Below are 16,004 nucleotides of genomic sequence, written 5' to 3'. Positions count from 1 at the left end.
TTTGTCCCCTCCTTCAAATATGCACTCTGTAACCATGAAGCAGTGCCTTCTGCCTCCTCCCCAGCCCCTGTCACCACTCGTCTACTCTCCAGCTCTGCTCTGTGGGTTGACCTCTTCAGATGGTCACACAAGTGGACCACACAATTTCTGTCCTTCCTCTCAGTGAGCTGCCTTCAGGACTCACCCACATGGAGGCATGCATTGGATTTCCATGCCTGCTGACGGCCCAGTAAGGCCCAAGCCGAGTGCCTGCATGTTGAGGTTTCCATTCATCCTGGATGGACCTATGGGGTGCTCCTTCCTTTAGCTGTTGTGAACAATGCTGCGGGGAACCTTGCTGCATGTATCTGTTCCAGTCCCTGCTATGGATTGGGTCTATGCTGGGATTGGGTTTGCTGCATCTTCCCTCTGTATATGATGGATAAATGAATGAAGAAGCACTTAAAATGACACAGCGGATCTGCAAAGGCACCGAGGCAAAGAGCGGGCAGTGTAGCTCGGAGTCACCCACAGCCATTTGGAGTGGTGGCACCAGGTGACCCAGAGACCAGGCTGGGGGCTGGAACACAAGCACGTAGATGTCACCCACCTTCACCTCCTCCCAACACACCCTGTCCCGGAGACGCAGATGAAGAGGGGGCTGGGGGAATGGACAGAATGCTGTGTTTTTGTTCATTCTCAGGCTGCATGTGCATGGCACCCATCCTGCCTCCTCCAAACACACCCCTGCTCTATCAAATATTCGGTGCATTTGGAAAACGTCAATGAATCTGTGCAAACCCCTCCACTCACGGAAGGAATGAAGGAAGAGAGGAGTGTGCAGAGCAACCCAAAGAATTCCTCTCACATAGGGAGTCTGCCAAGAGGAGCAGGGTTCGGAGGCCCAGGTCAGGGATGCATAGCCAGCATCCTGAAGAAAGTCCCCAGCAAGGACAGAGCCCAGGGCTGAGCGGGGTGCTCTCTGCTGACCACACTGCTTTGTGCAGGGAGGGGCTGTTATAACGGCAGACGCTAGCAGCCTCATCAGGGACTTCTGCATAGCACCTTCTCATTTCCTGTAAGCGGCAGGACCGCCCCCTCTGTCAGGATGTCACTCTCAAGATACTAACTTGTGCTGCTAAGGCCATCCTGCCTTCAAAGAGGCAGGCTGCTGGCAAAGCAGAGGAACCCGGGCTCTTGTGCAGAGCAACTCCTTTCCAATCCAGAGCCAGGGAGAAGGACGTGGGTGGCTGTCTCTGACCAACACCCCCACCCGCTGTCTCTACAGCATTTGGCCCCAGCCAGGTGCCCTCTGGTATCCTTGAGGGAGGGACGGAAAAGTGTATTTGCTTTATGCCCTGGAGATGTCTCTGCCCTGGACTCTGTGATCTCAGATCCCGATCCTCTCATTTCAGAAGCTGCACCCACAGTTGCAAGAAATCCCAATTCTGGAGCGTCTTGCTGCTTGTGGCATTTTCCATTGACATCCGCCATAAAACTCAGATTCAGAGCTCAGTTTCCATCTTCGGGACCACTGTGCATTTTCATCAGCCTTTCTGTTTGGTTTCTTACACAGTGCTTTGTTTAAACAACAAATCTTTTTAACACACGCCATGTGCAAGGGTGAGGGATTGGAATGATGCTCCTAGTGCTCAGCCCCCTTCATCAACAACACCAAATGTCGCCCCGGAGCTTCTTAGGCATTGTTGAGCCATGTGTTTGCAATTGGCAGTTGCTCTTTGAGCCCGGCCAGCATATGTTTTTGGCTTTGGAATTCCATTTCAGCAAGCTTAAGGCTCAGCATAGGCTGGGAAGGAATTTGAACGGGATTAGCTAATTTGGGATCTGTAGAAGCCAGATGGCCGTCCACCCATCTTTCTGCTCCAGGATGTCCATTGCCCACATGCACAATCACTCGCTTTGTTCTGGGCCTCCGAGCCAAGTGTGTGAATTGGGAGGAGCCGAGTCCACTGTCCGTGTAACTGGAGGGTGTCGTGCAGGGTGCGTCCACAGGGCAAGACCTGGGCATGTCCAGATGCCAGACAGGATGAGTCCAGTGGGCTCTACTGAGTCTGCTTTTTAATTGACCCAAGAAGATTGATAAATTGTTCCCCACTTGAGCCATATTTTAGCATCCTCCAACATCTGAGCTGACACTGGAAGGACAACATCCTGCTCATCCCCTAGAAACAGACATGTGCCATCACACAGATGGAACGTCCAGATGCTGGGTGTCTCCACTGCACCCTCCAAGTGAGTTTTTCTTGAAGTAATTTCAAAAGTCAGACAAAGAACTGATGGAGGGTTACTAGGTGTAGTGAGAGCACAGCGCTGCTCGAAGTCCTGCAGAAGGGGTCAAGGTGTAAGTCAACAGCTGAGCTCCTTTCCCTGTGAGGCTCAGGAGTATCTTCCTGGTCATAATCTAGAGCAGTAGGCTTCGTGGAGATGCATATGTGTCTGCCTGATGGTGTGAATGTGTGTGAGAGCAGGGACTTCAAAATATGGCTACAAGCATTCTTATCTAATGAGCTGCCTAGAAACACAGGTCCCTGTTTGCAAACTGGGCCTCCTGAGCCAAAATCTCCACTTTGGGAGCCTAGGAACCAGCATTTCTAAAATGTGCCTGGGTAGTTCTGCCATTGGTGCAGAGTGGCATCGGGAAACATGGGCAGGGAGCGAGTCATACTGACAGGAAGGGTGGGCCCTCACTGAATCCCTGCCATGGGCCGGGCGTGGCTCTCGGCCCTGGACAGACATTTGAACTGGCCCCTGAGTGCCACAGCATTTCCACTTCACCGGGGAGGAACCGGCCCATCACAAAGCTGGGAAGTGGTAGAGAACACTCCAGATCCTGGCTCCTGAGAATCTGGATTCTCATCCAGTGACAAGCTCCTGCCACCATGCCGCCCTCAATGCCCAGCATCTCCCTGAGCCCCCGGTGATGAGGAGGCTGAATCAGGGCATTCACCACCTCCAATCTAGCCCAGCCTATATTTTTTACAAACGAGGAAATTTGGGCCCAAAGATACTAAGTGACCCTTCTAGGAGCACCCAGTCCAAATACAGAGACATGGATTTCATCACTGCTCCAAAAGCACCATGGTCCATAGATAGCAAATCTCTCACCAGAATTTAAACATTTAAAAGTCCCCTTACCACACAAAAATAAACACATTTAGTGGTGATTAATGAATTTTCTAAAAGTTCCAAGTTTAAGAATCTCTGGAAATAAGACCTTTTGGGCGCCCATAAGGTCTTGAGATTTCTGTTTTTGTTCTTCTGGCTGCTGTTTCTTAGTCCAGACAATAAATATTCCCAATTTACCAAAGATGTCTGCTTGTGTTATCCCAGCTCCATGAACATACGGTTTGGGGGTCAAAAGTCAAAACTAGGTGCCGCGTGGCCTTTGAAGACACAGACAGTTCCAACAGTCTCCAAGGTGCTTTCTGCTAACTACAGCACTGTGGCCTGAGCAGGCCCTGTAGTACATGTTAGAAGCTTCATGTCAGCAGGCCACACCCAAGAGTCATTGCTGGTGCCACTAGGTAACTTACACCTCCCACGATGGTCCATGGGGCTTGTGATGTCAGAAGGATCTATTTGGGCTAATACTTTGTCCTGTGCCTAACAGGGAACACCAAAGGCTCAGGTCACTGGTTGTAACGCTCATGGTCTGGCACCTCCCAGGAAGGCCGCAGCGCCGGCCTGCCAGCTGAGTAGTGAGAGAAGGAGGCCACACTGCTGCAATGCTGCCCATAGAGTGGCTTGATTTGTAGCACCTGCCTCAGGGACTGAGTCCGTGTCTCCTGCCCTGCCAGGCTCTGGGCATCATCCGCTGCTACTTGTCATAGAAATAAACTATGCAATGGGGCAGGAGTGGGTAAAGAAATAAGGGTCCTGAAGAGGGATCAGTAACTCAACTTCCTGCCACCTGCACAGTTGAGTGAGTCAGAGCCAGAGCTAGGGTTGCTAGGGAAGCAGACCTCCTGCCCACCGGGGCATCTTTCCCTGGATCCATGTAGCCCTCATTTCCTGCTGCACTTTTGATCTGAAATGTCCCACAAAGACCTGTGTGCTAAAGGCTTGCTCCCCAGAGTGGCACCATTGGTAGGTGGGGCCTCATGGGAGGTCTTTAGGTCTTTGGGTTCGTGCCCTCTAAGGATCCCAGCTCCTTCTTATTCTCTTCTGTGTCCTGGCCAAGGAGTGGGCAGTTTTTCTCCTGCCATGATGTGCCTCTACCAGCCCAAAGGAGCATGACCAACTGACGATGGACTGGACCCTTCAAGACTGTGAGCCAAAATAAACCTTTCTTCTTCTAAAGTAATTAGCTCAAATATTTGTATAGTGAGGGAAACTCCACTAGCACAACCATGACATGTGTCATATTTGGGGAATCTAAGTCTACACCTATCCAGCAAAAGAAGAGTGCCTAGACTCTGCCCCTCCAGTGGGAATGGCGACCCCTGATGAGGGCTGTTGACGAGAAATCTATTCGCATCTTAGAAAAGAGCCCCATAAGTCAGGTATTGTAAGTCACTTCTGTGTGGCACTCCCAGGTCTGCTGTCACAAATTCAACAAACTGGGTGACTTGAGACAGCAGAAATTTATGCTCACAATTCTGGAGGCAACAGTTTGGAATGAAGGTGTCAGCAGCCTCGCTCCTGCTGAGGACTCCGGGGAAGAACCCTTCCTGAGCTCTTTCAGCCCACTGTGCTGGACCTCAAGTCCTCCTTGGCTTATGGCTGCAAAGCTCCAGATTCTCCTTCCATTGTCACCTGGTCTTCTCCTTCCTGCATGTCTCTGGCCCCTGCTCTTCTTATGATGACACCAGCCACTGGACTCGTGGCTCACCCTACCTCCAGAGTAGACACACCTTCATCACATGTTCAAGAGTGCTGTCTCCAGATGAGGCAACATCCTCAGGTCCTAGGTGCAGGAGGACTTGGAGCGAGTGGGACCACCCATTCCCCTGAGCCTTCTCACAGCCTGCTTGTCATAGAAACAAACCCCTGTGCAATGAGGGAGGGAGCTCACCGCCTGCACAGGTGGGCAAGTCAGAACCAGAGCCAGGGTTGCTAGGGAAGCCGCCCCCGCCCACCTGCTGCTTTTAACCACTCAGGAGCTCCCTTTAGACTCACAGTGCTTGGGTGCTTCCATTTCTACCACATGAGGTTCTGAACTTTCTTCTTGCTGGGATGGAATCCAAGCATCAGTGGTTTTTCAAGCTCCTCAGATGATTGTTACAGCAGTGAACCAGTGGTTCGCAGGGTTGAGTGATGTTTCCTATGCAGCCATACCCACCTGCCTCGGGCCGCTGCTCAATGAGGACCCTCACCTGTCCAGTCCACGGGGATTTTGCAAAATAAACTATCACCATCCAAACTGGTTTGCTTTTAAAAATACAAGATTCTGCGGGAAGAGGTTGAGAAAACATTGGCCAAAGGAAACAAAATTTTGGTTAGACAGGAGGAATAAGTTCGAGAGATCTGTTCTACAACACGGTGACTATAGGTCATCAGGAGGTGTTGTAGTCTTGAAAATTGCGAAGAAACTAGATGCTAAGTGCTTCCCTGCAACAGAAAGATAAGTATGTGAGGAAAAGCATATGTTAATTGGCTCGATGTTGCTATTCCATAATATGTACATATTTCCAAAGAATATGTTATGCACAATAAATACATGCAATCATTATTTGTCGATAAGTAACATTATTTTGAAGGACACGGCACCCTCACCGTCACAGTTAAGCACTGCCAGGCTCTTGCTCAGCCTGGATCTGCCCCATCCAGCATTATTTTCCTTTGGGGATCTACTCTACAGCAGCCCCAAAATGCTCCCTGGGTTGTGTTAGGGAGCAGTGTCTGCGCTTCTTGGTTGGCTGACATCTTTCACCCTGTGTGACCCCATCTCCCAGACCCCAGGTAACCACAAAGCATACAGCCCCTCTTACACTTCCTGCTCCCCCAGAGGCCCGGGTGCACCCAGGAAGTGGGATAGACCCCACATAAATCCAGCCTAGAGCCCTTGCCCTCTTTCTTATGACATCTGCAGTGTGGTGTTGACCTCTCCTTTGGTGTCATCTGGCCCAGGAGTCCCACCTTCTGCCTACCTTAGTCACTTCCTCATGTCTGAGACAAAATATCCAACACCCACAACTTAAAGGAGAGGTTTATTGTAGTGAACAGTTTCAAAAGTTTCAGGCCATGGTCTGGAGGCTCAAACACAGAAACGACTGACTGGAAGGGCCTGGCAGGGGAAAGCTGCTCGCCTCATGGCAGCCAGGAAGCCAAGAGAGGAGCAGATAAACTCTTCTGGGTCACGGCCACTGTGATCTGCTTCTTCCTACAGCGCCTGACTGCCCAGCAACAAGTCAGCTCTATCACCTCGTGATTCACTCACTGTCCACAAGCCCTGCCTCTGAGTGCGTGAGAGTTTTGGGGTTCACTCTTGTTCTAAACCATAACACTGCCTCTCCCAGTGTTTGCCCAGCACCCCTACCAACCTCGTGGATCTAAACACACACAAATGCAGAAACGGGCCATGTGTCTGCCACTGGGGTTTACCACATTTCATTTAGGACATAATCCTGGACTGCTTCCAAAATCAGGAACACAATACTTTTATTTTGTAATTAAGCTTTCCAGATGGAACCAGTGGGTGTGTATTTCAACCCTGGACGCTCCCATTACCAAGGATTTCCCTCATAAGTTTGCCCCAGACTCCTTCCTGAAACAGCACTTCACTACACAGGACCATGAGGCGAACGGCGAGTGCAGGAGTGGGAAGGGGCTCCTGCCTTCACTGTGTGTCGAACTGGCAGCAGGGAGGGGCCAGGGTGTCCCCAGTGGCTGGCACACGGTGGCTGAGGATTCCCGGCTCTCTTCCGGGAATTATCAGCGAATGCCTTGTGGCCAGCAGGGAAAATTTGGTCCACAGGAGCTGATGCCAGCAAGGTGATCCCAGACCGCTCTCCTGGTGCTTCCTGCTTCCTGCCCCATGCGCTTTCTCTCTCTTCCCTCTCTCACCTAAATCCCTGGTCTATTCCCCTTCCAAGTGCATGGCTTGGGGCATTACTAGCTGTGGTGTTCCCAGAAGACTCTGTATAAAGCACAGGAAGCCATAGGTGCCAGGAAAGTCTGAAGCAGCCTTGCCTGGCATTGCCCAAGGCTGCTACTGAAAGCTTCCGGCTGCTTCCGCCTGTGCCCGAGGCAGGAAGGCAGGCAGGGATGGGATGGAGGACAGAGTTTTTGGCAGCCCTGGGGCAGGGTCAGCACCTCTGCTGATGGAGTGGTGCATCCCACACCATCACTTCCCTCTCCTCCAGCCATCAGAAGAGAGCCTGGTGTGGTCCAGCAAGAACCCTCCCGCATCCGTGGCAGCCCAAGGCCCCGGGTAAGATACAAGGGACAGAGGGAGGTTGCTGCTTGTTGCCTTCCACCTGCCTGCTCTGCGATGCCCCTCTGCCGAGCCACCCTGCCGTGGAGCCAGCCAACTATGAGCCGACATCTCTACGAACTGCGAGCCAAATAAACCTCTTTTCCTGTAACTCTGGGTGTCTGGTATTTTGTCTCAGCATCGAGAAAAGTGACTAAGACAGTTGCCTTGCAGGAGGTAAACCGGGAAGCAAACATCTAACGAACTTTGCTGGAGGCAGGAAGAGTCATCTGCTGTGGGGAAACTCCCAGGGCGGTGCTGCTTCCCCCACATCCCCCCTCCTCTCCCTGGAGCCCGGGCGCATGCCTGTGCATGGAGTACTGGTCCTCTCGGGCACCCTGGGTGTGGGCTCTCCTGCCCCGGCCCCTGTGCTGGCGTCTACATTGGGAGCCCCAGGGTCTGGCAGTCATCATGGGGAGGAGCCTCTCGGAGCAACACCTGACTGCCCTCGGTTGTACGAGAATAAGAAATGACCCGTCGACCACTGAGATGGCAGCCTTATCACTGCAGCAGCGCCTGCTCCATCCTGACTTCGTCCTCAGAGCACAGAGAAAGCACCCCGAGGACAACAGCTCCTGCTGCAGGCTCCACCGAGAGATTGCTCAGGCAGGCCAGAGGCTTCCGGGAGGCAGAAGGAGGAGGGCAGCCATGGGCAACTTTAATTTCCTGGAATCCCTGAGCCTTTAGTCCCCAGTGGCCCTGTTCCCCTTCTTGCAAAGCTGGTGCCTAGAGTAGCCTAGGGAATGGGAGATCAGAATTCTATCAGATCAGAAGACTTAAGTTAAAACATTCCTACGACTGTGTTTGTTTAGACATGGTAATGACACAGAAGCCACTTCTAGGGGAGATTTTCCTGCTCGTAGGCCAAGCTCATGGGCCAACTTGTTTAACCAACAACTAGCAGATGATTCATTCACTCACTTCTTCACTTATTCATTCAACAAACATTTGTTGAACACCTACTAGGGGTCCATTACATGATCAGAAGATGTAGCAGTGAAAACAGCAAAACACATAATATGCATGGTATTATTTTCTGGAGAATAGAAAACAGCTGATGAATAAAAAATAGATAAATTAATAACATATGAGCTGAGGATAAGTACTTGGTTGAAAAACAAAGTAAAGGAAAGGAGGAGACTGAGGCTTGTGCATGGGGACAGGGCTGTTGCCACTTCCTCTGAGCTATGGGAAGGGTTCTTGGTGAGATGACCATTGAGCAGGTTTCTAAGCAATGAAGGAGGTGACTGTGAGGATTTCCATGGAATGAGGATAGAGTGTGGCCCAGCAAAGGCACGGTGGCTGCAGGGACTTGGGGTAGAGCGAGCTCACCCAGCTACCACTGCTGCCTTAGTCTGCACCCTGAATGACCCAGAGCCCATGGTCACTGCCCCAGGTGCTCCTGGGAAATAATGGGACTTTCAGTAGGCGGGGCCTAGTGATCTTGAGTGGGCGGGGCCTAGTGACCTTTAGGAGGCAGGGCCTAGAGGAAGTTGGGTCACTGGGGTATGATCTACCATGTTTCCATGAAAATAAGACCTGGCCAAGAAATAGCTTTGAAAACCAAGGATCAAACATGCCAGGCCCATCAGCCTGTCCTTGCCTGTCCTGCCTTCCACAGTAGCCACTGACAGAACAGTGATGGCAGGTAGGTGAGAATAGGCTGATGGGGCTGGCATTTGTCCTCTCTAGTTTTCAAGGCTGATTATTTACCAGTTAGGTCTTATTTTCAGGGAAAGAGGGTAGGAGGACCCAGGGCTCTTCCCCGATATTTCTTTGCTTCTTGGCTGCCAGGATGGACTGTGCTGCCCCAGGCCAAAGCCCAAGGGCTAAGGGACCAGGGCCTGAAACCTCTGAAGCCATGAAACAGAAACGAACCTTTCCTCCTTCTCAGATGTTAGCTCAGGTGTTTGTCAGAAGAAAGCTGATGGACACAGCTACAGTAACAGGAAAGCAGAGGAGACAGGACACGGGATCAATGAGGAGCAGGTACTAGAGCCCATGGGGTCTTACTGATCAGGCAGGGAGTTTGGACAGAAAGAGAAGCTGTTAAGAGGTTTTGAGCATGGAGGTAGCACCATCCAACAGGTTTTTAAAGAAGAGATCTGGCTGCTGTATTGAGAAGAAACGGTGGAGGAGTAGAAGTAAGGACACCTGTCCGGAAGTTATTGCAGTAATCCAGGGGAGAGATGATGTGGTTTCTGTGATCTATGGCACAGTTCAGCAAATTCTCTTTGATGAGATCAGCTGTATCAGTCAGCTAGTGCTGCATAACAAACCCTCCCAGTGGCAATCAATAGGATACATTTGTTTGCACACTCAGAGACCTGCAGGTCCATAGAGAAGTGCTGCTCCAGGCTGCAGGGCTGCAGGAGGCTGGGAGGCTGTGCTCCACCAGGGTTCAGTCTGAAGCCCAGGAGGAGGAGAAGCAGTTAGCTGGCAGCACTTTTGTTTATTGTCCAGAAGTTGGAAGCTCCCAAAGAGGCAAACAGAAACATGCAATGCCTCTTAAGGCCTGGGCTCCAAACTCTGTTCCTCACACTTTCCACTGGCCAGGAGCTGGGCGAGCCCAGCGTCAGCCTGTGTGACAGCAATGCTTAGCTGTCAACCTGATTGGCTTGGGAGCCCCCAAGGGGATCGGTCAAGCACACCTCTGGGTGTGTCCAGATGTGTCCTGGAGGTGTGACCTTGGGGCTTCTGTCTGGTCCCTGGCCCCTTCCTCTCTGAGGCTCTTTCCAACCTGTTCTACTTCCCAGCCACCATGAAGTGAGCAGCTTTGCTCCACCATGCCCTTCCACCATGATGCTTGTACCTTGGACTCAGCCTACCTGAAACCATGGACTGAACCACCTGAAACCATGATCCAGATAATCCTCTCTTCCTTTACGGTGTAGGTGTCAGGAATTTGTTCCTAGGCATGGGAAAGCTGACTAATACATTCAGGATGAAAAATGTACTTCTCCTCCACTGGGAGAAGCTTCATAGGCCTGAGGCAAAGGATGTGAATTTGGGAAGTGAGGGAGGGGAATAGGGGTCCAACCTATCACTCAACCATCAGGAACTGACCCAGTGACCTTCAGCAGGCTGCTCAGACATTAGCAGGCACAAGAATTGCCTCAAGAGGCCGGAGACCTCTGCAGTAGGTTCCAGTCTCTTGCCCACTGTACGGACCACAGGGTTGAAGAAAAACCCAAAGACAGAATTAAAGAAAAAAGTGGGGATCCAGGATGGCCAGTGCTGAGCAACCAGCAAGGGCCCTGGTCAGTCCAAGCTACTGGTTTTTATTGGCAATCAGATTGGGGTAAAGGGAACTAGGTGCAAGAACACGCAGTTCTGCAGTTGCTATGAATACTAACACAGGCAAGGCTTGTAAAGGATAAGACCAAACATTCTCGAATCAAGAACAGAATAAACAAAATACATGGTTGTAATTAAATCCTTGTCTTTCTAGTCAAGAAGCTTTTAGTGGTGGGAATGGACTTTGGGTGCCAGTTGCTCTGCCTCGGCTGCTCTGTTATCATCTCATGTTGAGCCCACACTCCACAGGCCATTTCTCTCCCCTGTGGCTGTTAGCCAAAGGTCGTGCTAACCTGCATGCTACCCAGGTGCTCTTGAGGAGCTTCTATGAGTCGTGCAGCTTCAAGCAGACTCACTTCTTAAAATGAGCCAATTGCGGGGTTAACTCTTTACAGCCTACACTGCCCACAGCCTGCTCTGGGCATAACCAATAAGGCGGCTCCCCACACAAGAGTACATTGAGGACAGATTCCGGGCTCAGCAGACCTGATGAGATGTTTTCTGTGTCCCCAGATAACTGGCACTTCTGGCCCAGCAGCCACACCTGAGTGAGGTGGCTCGTCCCTTGCCCTGGAATTGAGCATCAGAGAGTGAGGGCCCCAGCTGGGACCACCCCAACTCTCTAGATGATGGTCAAACCTCTCAACGTTTTCCTAAACAGCATTCTATAGCTCGACCTGCAACACGCACCTGTGGAGCTAGCCCCCTCTGCCTGTGTTAAAAGGTGGAGTGTTAGAATAATCTGTTCAGCCAGACATGCCTGCCATCACTGCTCTCTGGGGGCCAAGCCAGGGAGATCACAACTTAGCAACAGTGAGAACCTGTCTCAAAATTAAAAATAAAAGTGGCAGAGGATGAGACTCATTATGAAGGCCCTGGGTTCAATCCCCAGGAATAGCAAAAAAAGATCTGCTTACAAATCTGCTTTTCCTCACTAGTCTGCAAGCTCTGTGTGGGCACCCGGTGTCTGCTCTGTGTCCCCAGTGCCTGACACTTACTGGGACCTCAATCTATGATTACTGAGTGAATAGGCAAGCAAGGCCACGGGATTTAAGCCAGTGGGGCAGCAAGGCTTGTGGGACCCCATTCAAGCATGCTCTGGGTGGGTGAGGAGTGTCCCAGGGCCGGGCCCTGTGGTGCTACTGGATGGGTGGGGCTGGACTAGAGGTTCGGGGCTGTGGGGCTGCACCCCAAAGTGACCGCGGGACACTCCAGCAGCCATGAGGTGAGCAGCTCCCAAACTATGAACCGAAATAACCCCTCCTCTCTCCACACTGATCCATTTCAGCTGTTACAGTAACGGAAAACTGACAAACCAGGGCCCTCAACCCGAGCTCCTGAGCTTCTTCTTGAGTGATGAAGTGAAATGTGTCTGGATGACTGAAAGAAACCAGGAAACCCAGTGAGCATCTGCACCTTAGCTCCAGAAATGAGCTGCGATCCACAGAGATGTCAGGGCGTGAAACTGCCCGTCGGCATGTCAGAGTAACAGCTCCCGTAGGCAAATACCTGCTAGGATGCAGTTCTGAGGGCAGCACCATTAGAGCCTGGCCAGATTTCAGGGTCTCTAGGGGGCTCCTTGGGGCTCAGACCACAGAGCATGGTGCTTCTGCTGGGACCAGGTCCCTGAAGCCATCAGCCCGCCTGGGTCCCCCTCTGGGCCCCTCACTGCTCTGCTCGGATGGAAGGGCAGCTGCTGTGCTCCGTGTGCCCCAAGGGTTGCTGGCCTCCACCCTGCCCTTCTGGAGCACCCACAGGACCTGGCCTGACTCCCTGCTGTCCAGAGCACGGGTGCCACCACCACACCCCGTGGCCCTCTCCCACTCCCAGCATCCTACAGACCAGCTCCCCGATGACAGTGGGATGGCACGTGGGGACACCGTCCTGCTCACAGTCAGAGACACAGCAATGCTCCTGCCCCAGACAGAAGCCTCTAAGAGCGATCGCAGTCCCCAAAACCACTCTACACTCCAGGGTGCCGAACTGGGGTCTCTGGGTTGCAGCTCTACCTGCTAATGTCAAACTTCCCAGAACACCTCTGAAATGAGGCACGCTTAGCCCCATCCAATGTGTTTAGGGATTAAATTCCCTCCAAACGGAAAGGCAATGAGATTGGGTCTTGGAGAAATACGCCCTGTGAGAAATATCCGCACAGCCCAGTGGAGCTGCACTTTAGATCTTTTAGCGATTTTAGATTAACAAACCCCCTTCCTCCTACGATGGCGCTGGGGACAGGCCACGAGAAGCCACCTCTGGATCTGGGATGAAGAGGTCTGTCCTCACACTAGGGCTTGTTTCTCCCAGAGGTTGGTGCCTCCGGACCCGCTATGCGCACCTAGCCAGCGTGACAGGTACTGCTTTCTTGAGGCTTTAGGAGCAGCTGGACTTGGAGTGCATTGATTTCTTTCCCTCTGCTTTTTGCTAGAAACAGGTTTGTGCAAATCTAGTGTTAGCCATTTAAAGGGACAAAGGAAGAAAGGCACACGAACACTTCCTGGATTGCATGGCATCGAAACAAAACTCATGTTGCTTAAGCGTCCAAACAGGGTGCATGGGAATTGCTATTTCCCCAGTGTTCTGAGCCCTCGCTGCCCAGGCCAGAGACAAAGTAGGTTGTCCAGGCCACAGTGCCAGGCTCCCCTGGGGATTCTGCTGGGTCGCCCGCTGCGCCTCAGGCACGGCCGATCCCACTAGGAGCCACTGAGAAGTGTTCTCACCCCTCTGCTTTGTGCAAAGAGGGGGGCCAGAGTCTCTGGAACTCCAAAGGAGACAGATGCACACAGACTTCCATGACCACAGTCTAGGGCCACGCCTGTCCCAGCACCCTGGAGGCTCCCCTGTGCCCTGCTGTTCAGGGTCCCTGGGAGCACGAGGGGCTTCTCCTTCCTCAGAGCCCTTCCTTCTCAAAGAACCACTCACAGCTGGGGCTCAGCAGGCAGGGGACCGGGCCGTGTTGTGTGGGACACGGGCCCATGACAGGAGCGGCCCTGCCCCAGGAGGGACTCGTGGTGTCCCCGGGAATCCCCTCCACACTCACAGGGTCCACATCCACCTGCCAGTCCAACCAACTGCAGATCAGAAGTTCTCAGAAAATCAAACTTCCATCTGTGCTGAGCATGGTGGGGTTCTCTTCCCACCATGTTCCCTAAATGGTGTCATTGTACACCAGCTATCTGCAGAGCACTTCCCTTGCATCAGGGTTTTGTTTTGTTCTATTTTGCAGTACTGAGGATCAAACACGGGCCCTTTGCACTGAGCTACATCCCAGTCCTTTTCTGAGAGAGGGTATTGGCAAGTTACTAAGTTGCCTGGATGGGGCTCGAACTTGAGATCCTCCTCCTCAGCCCCCAGAGTTCTGGAATTACAGGAGTGCACCACCACACCCAGCCTGTACCAGGTAATGTAAGTCACGTGGAGCTGATTTAAAGTGTATCGGAGGACGTGGGTGCAGGCAAACATGGTGCGTTTTCTATATGTGCATCTGCGGAGTTGGTGTCCAAGGGCCCTGGACCCAGCCCCTGGAGGGAGGGGACCACTGCTGCAGGGCTAACTGGAGCGGATCGGGTGCCCAGGGCTAAGCTGCTGCAGCCCTGACAGCCACCACCCAGCCCTGCCCACCTCTGCCCACCCCCACCCCCCAGTCCTCCCGTGGGACCAAACCTGAGGCCGTGGGTGCGCCACTGAGCCAAGCCACCTGGGCCACCCACCCAGCCACAGCGCCTCCAGCAGGCCATGCTGATCACAGCTGTCCCTGAGACCCACATTCCAAGGAGATGCACGAGCAAGGCCTGTCTAATGTGAACACCGAACCCAGGTTTGCAAGGTCTCTTATCATTGTGTGCCAAACCCTGCTTCACACCAGCTCTCAGGGAACGTGTTAGAGAGTGTGTATCTGAACAAAGTAGCACTTACCTCACCGATCAGCACTCCTAGTATCCACAAACTGAGACTCCTCCTTTGTCGCCCACTGTGGACATTTCATATTTGAAAGTGTGGCTTTAAATTATTAAATCAAAGACACCGCTGAGTGCTCCAGGGCCTGGGGGTGTTGCTTGCAGGGTTTGCTTGCCCGCCTCTACCCCCTCACTAACGCAGGCGCCATTCAAGCCCAGATCAAAGGCAGCAAACACCAGGCATCGCTCCTAAAAGAAAACAGGACCCTGCCTTTAACAATGCCAGGTGACGAAAACTGGCGGGTTTCTTCTGTGCACGTGTTCGACATACACTCACTCCGAAATGAATAAAATCTGTGCAGAGGGGCAAAAGCCTTGTGATCTCTGCTAGGAACAACAAAGGGGCCAGAAATCGAGAGTCAGCTGGCGGGGTGGCTGTGACTTCCACCAGGTGACTGTGGTGATCGAAGGAGCTGAGGCTCTGCCCTGAGAGAAGGGGGCACAAGGCTGAAGCAAACCTTTGGTGTGGGCTTAAGAGCTTCAAATGGATGACCCTAAAAGATGTCACCGTGGATCCCCTCAAAATCCCCTCTCACTTCAAACATGTTTATCCCAGCATGCTTGCCACTTCCTGAAGCAGGTCCAGAAGTCCTCTTTCACGTTTTTATGAAGCATGGTCAAAAACACGGTGAATGCTGCTGCTGAGAGCCGGCCACGAGAAAGGCAGACTGGTACAGCCATAGTGTGTCCTCGTCCACCTTACTCACAGGATCTAGAGTAGTGAGGCTGCTGGCTCCTCCCCAACGTCAACACGACCATGCACGGGAAATGTTTTGACTCTATTCAGGACATGGAGGCAGCCGTGACAGCACAACTAAAGACACTCAGGAAAGAGCTGCTGCAGAATGTGGCAAGAGTGATGCAACAAGCGTGTTTGAGGTGAAGGGAGCAATCTGAGGGGGTGGTAATGTGTCTTATTATAATCAATCAAACTGTCACTGTATTTTTCATCACACCACCTATGCCAGTGGAGTTCTATGGCTGCCTCACGGGATTTCTTACCAGCTGGAGTCATTCGAACAATCCTGCTGTCACTGATGAGAATCTCAGAAAAGCACATTGGTCCAGTTTCCCGCTTTGCTCTACAGCAAGGGTCCCCAGCCCCGAGGCCAGGGATTGGCACCAGTCTGTGGGCTGAGACTGGGCTGCACAGCAGGAGGGGAGTGCTGGGCAGGCTGTCTCCATTGCTCAGTCACCACCCAAGTTCCCTCCTGTCAGATCTGTCCCACATCTGATTCTTATCAGAGCATGGACCCTGCTGTGACCTGCATGGGTGGGATGGGGGTCCATACTCCTCTCCAGAATCTAGTGCCCCAGATCGGAGGTGGAGCTGAGGCAGT

This window comes from Heterocephalus glaber, unplaced genomic scaffold (assembly GCF_053883595.1).
Source record: "Heterocephalus glaber isolate CG9 unplaced genomic scaffold, H.glaber_assembly_v1.0 deba00000331, whole genome shotgun sequence".
NCBI lineage: Eukaryota > Metazoa > Chordata > Mammalia > Rodentia > Bathyergidae > Heterocephalus > Heterocephalus glaber.
The sequence above is the reverse complement of the archived record's forward strand: the minus strand, read 5'-3'. Positions refer to the sequence as shown.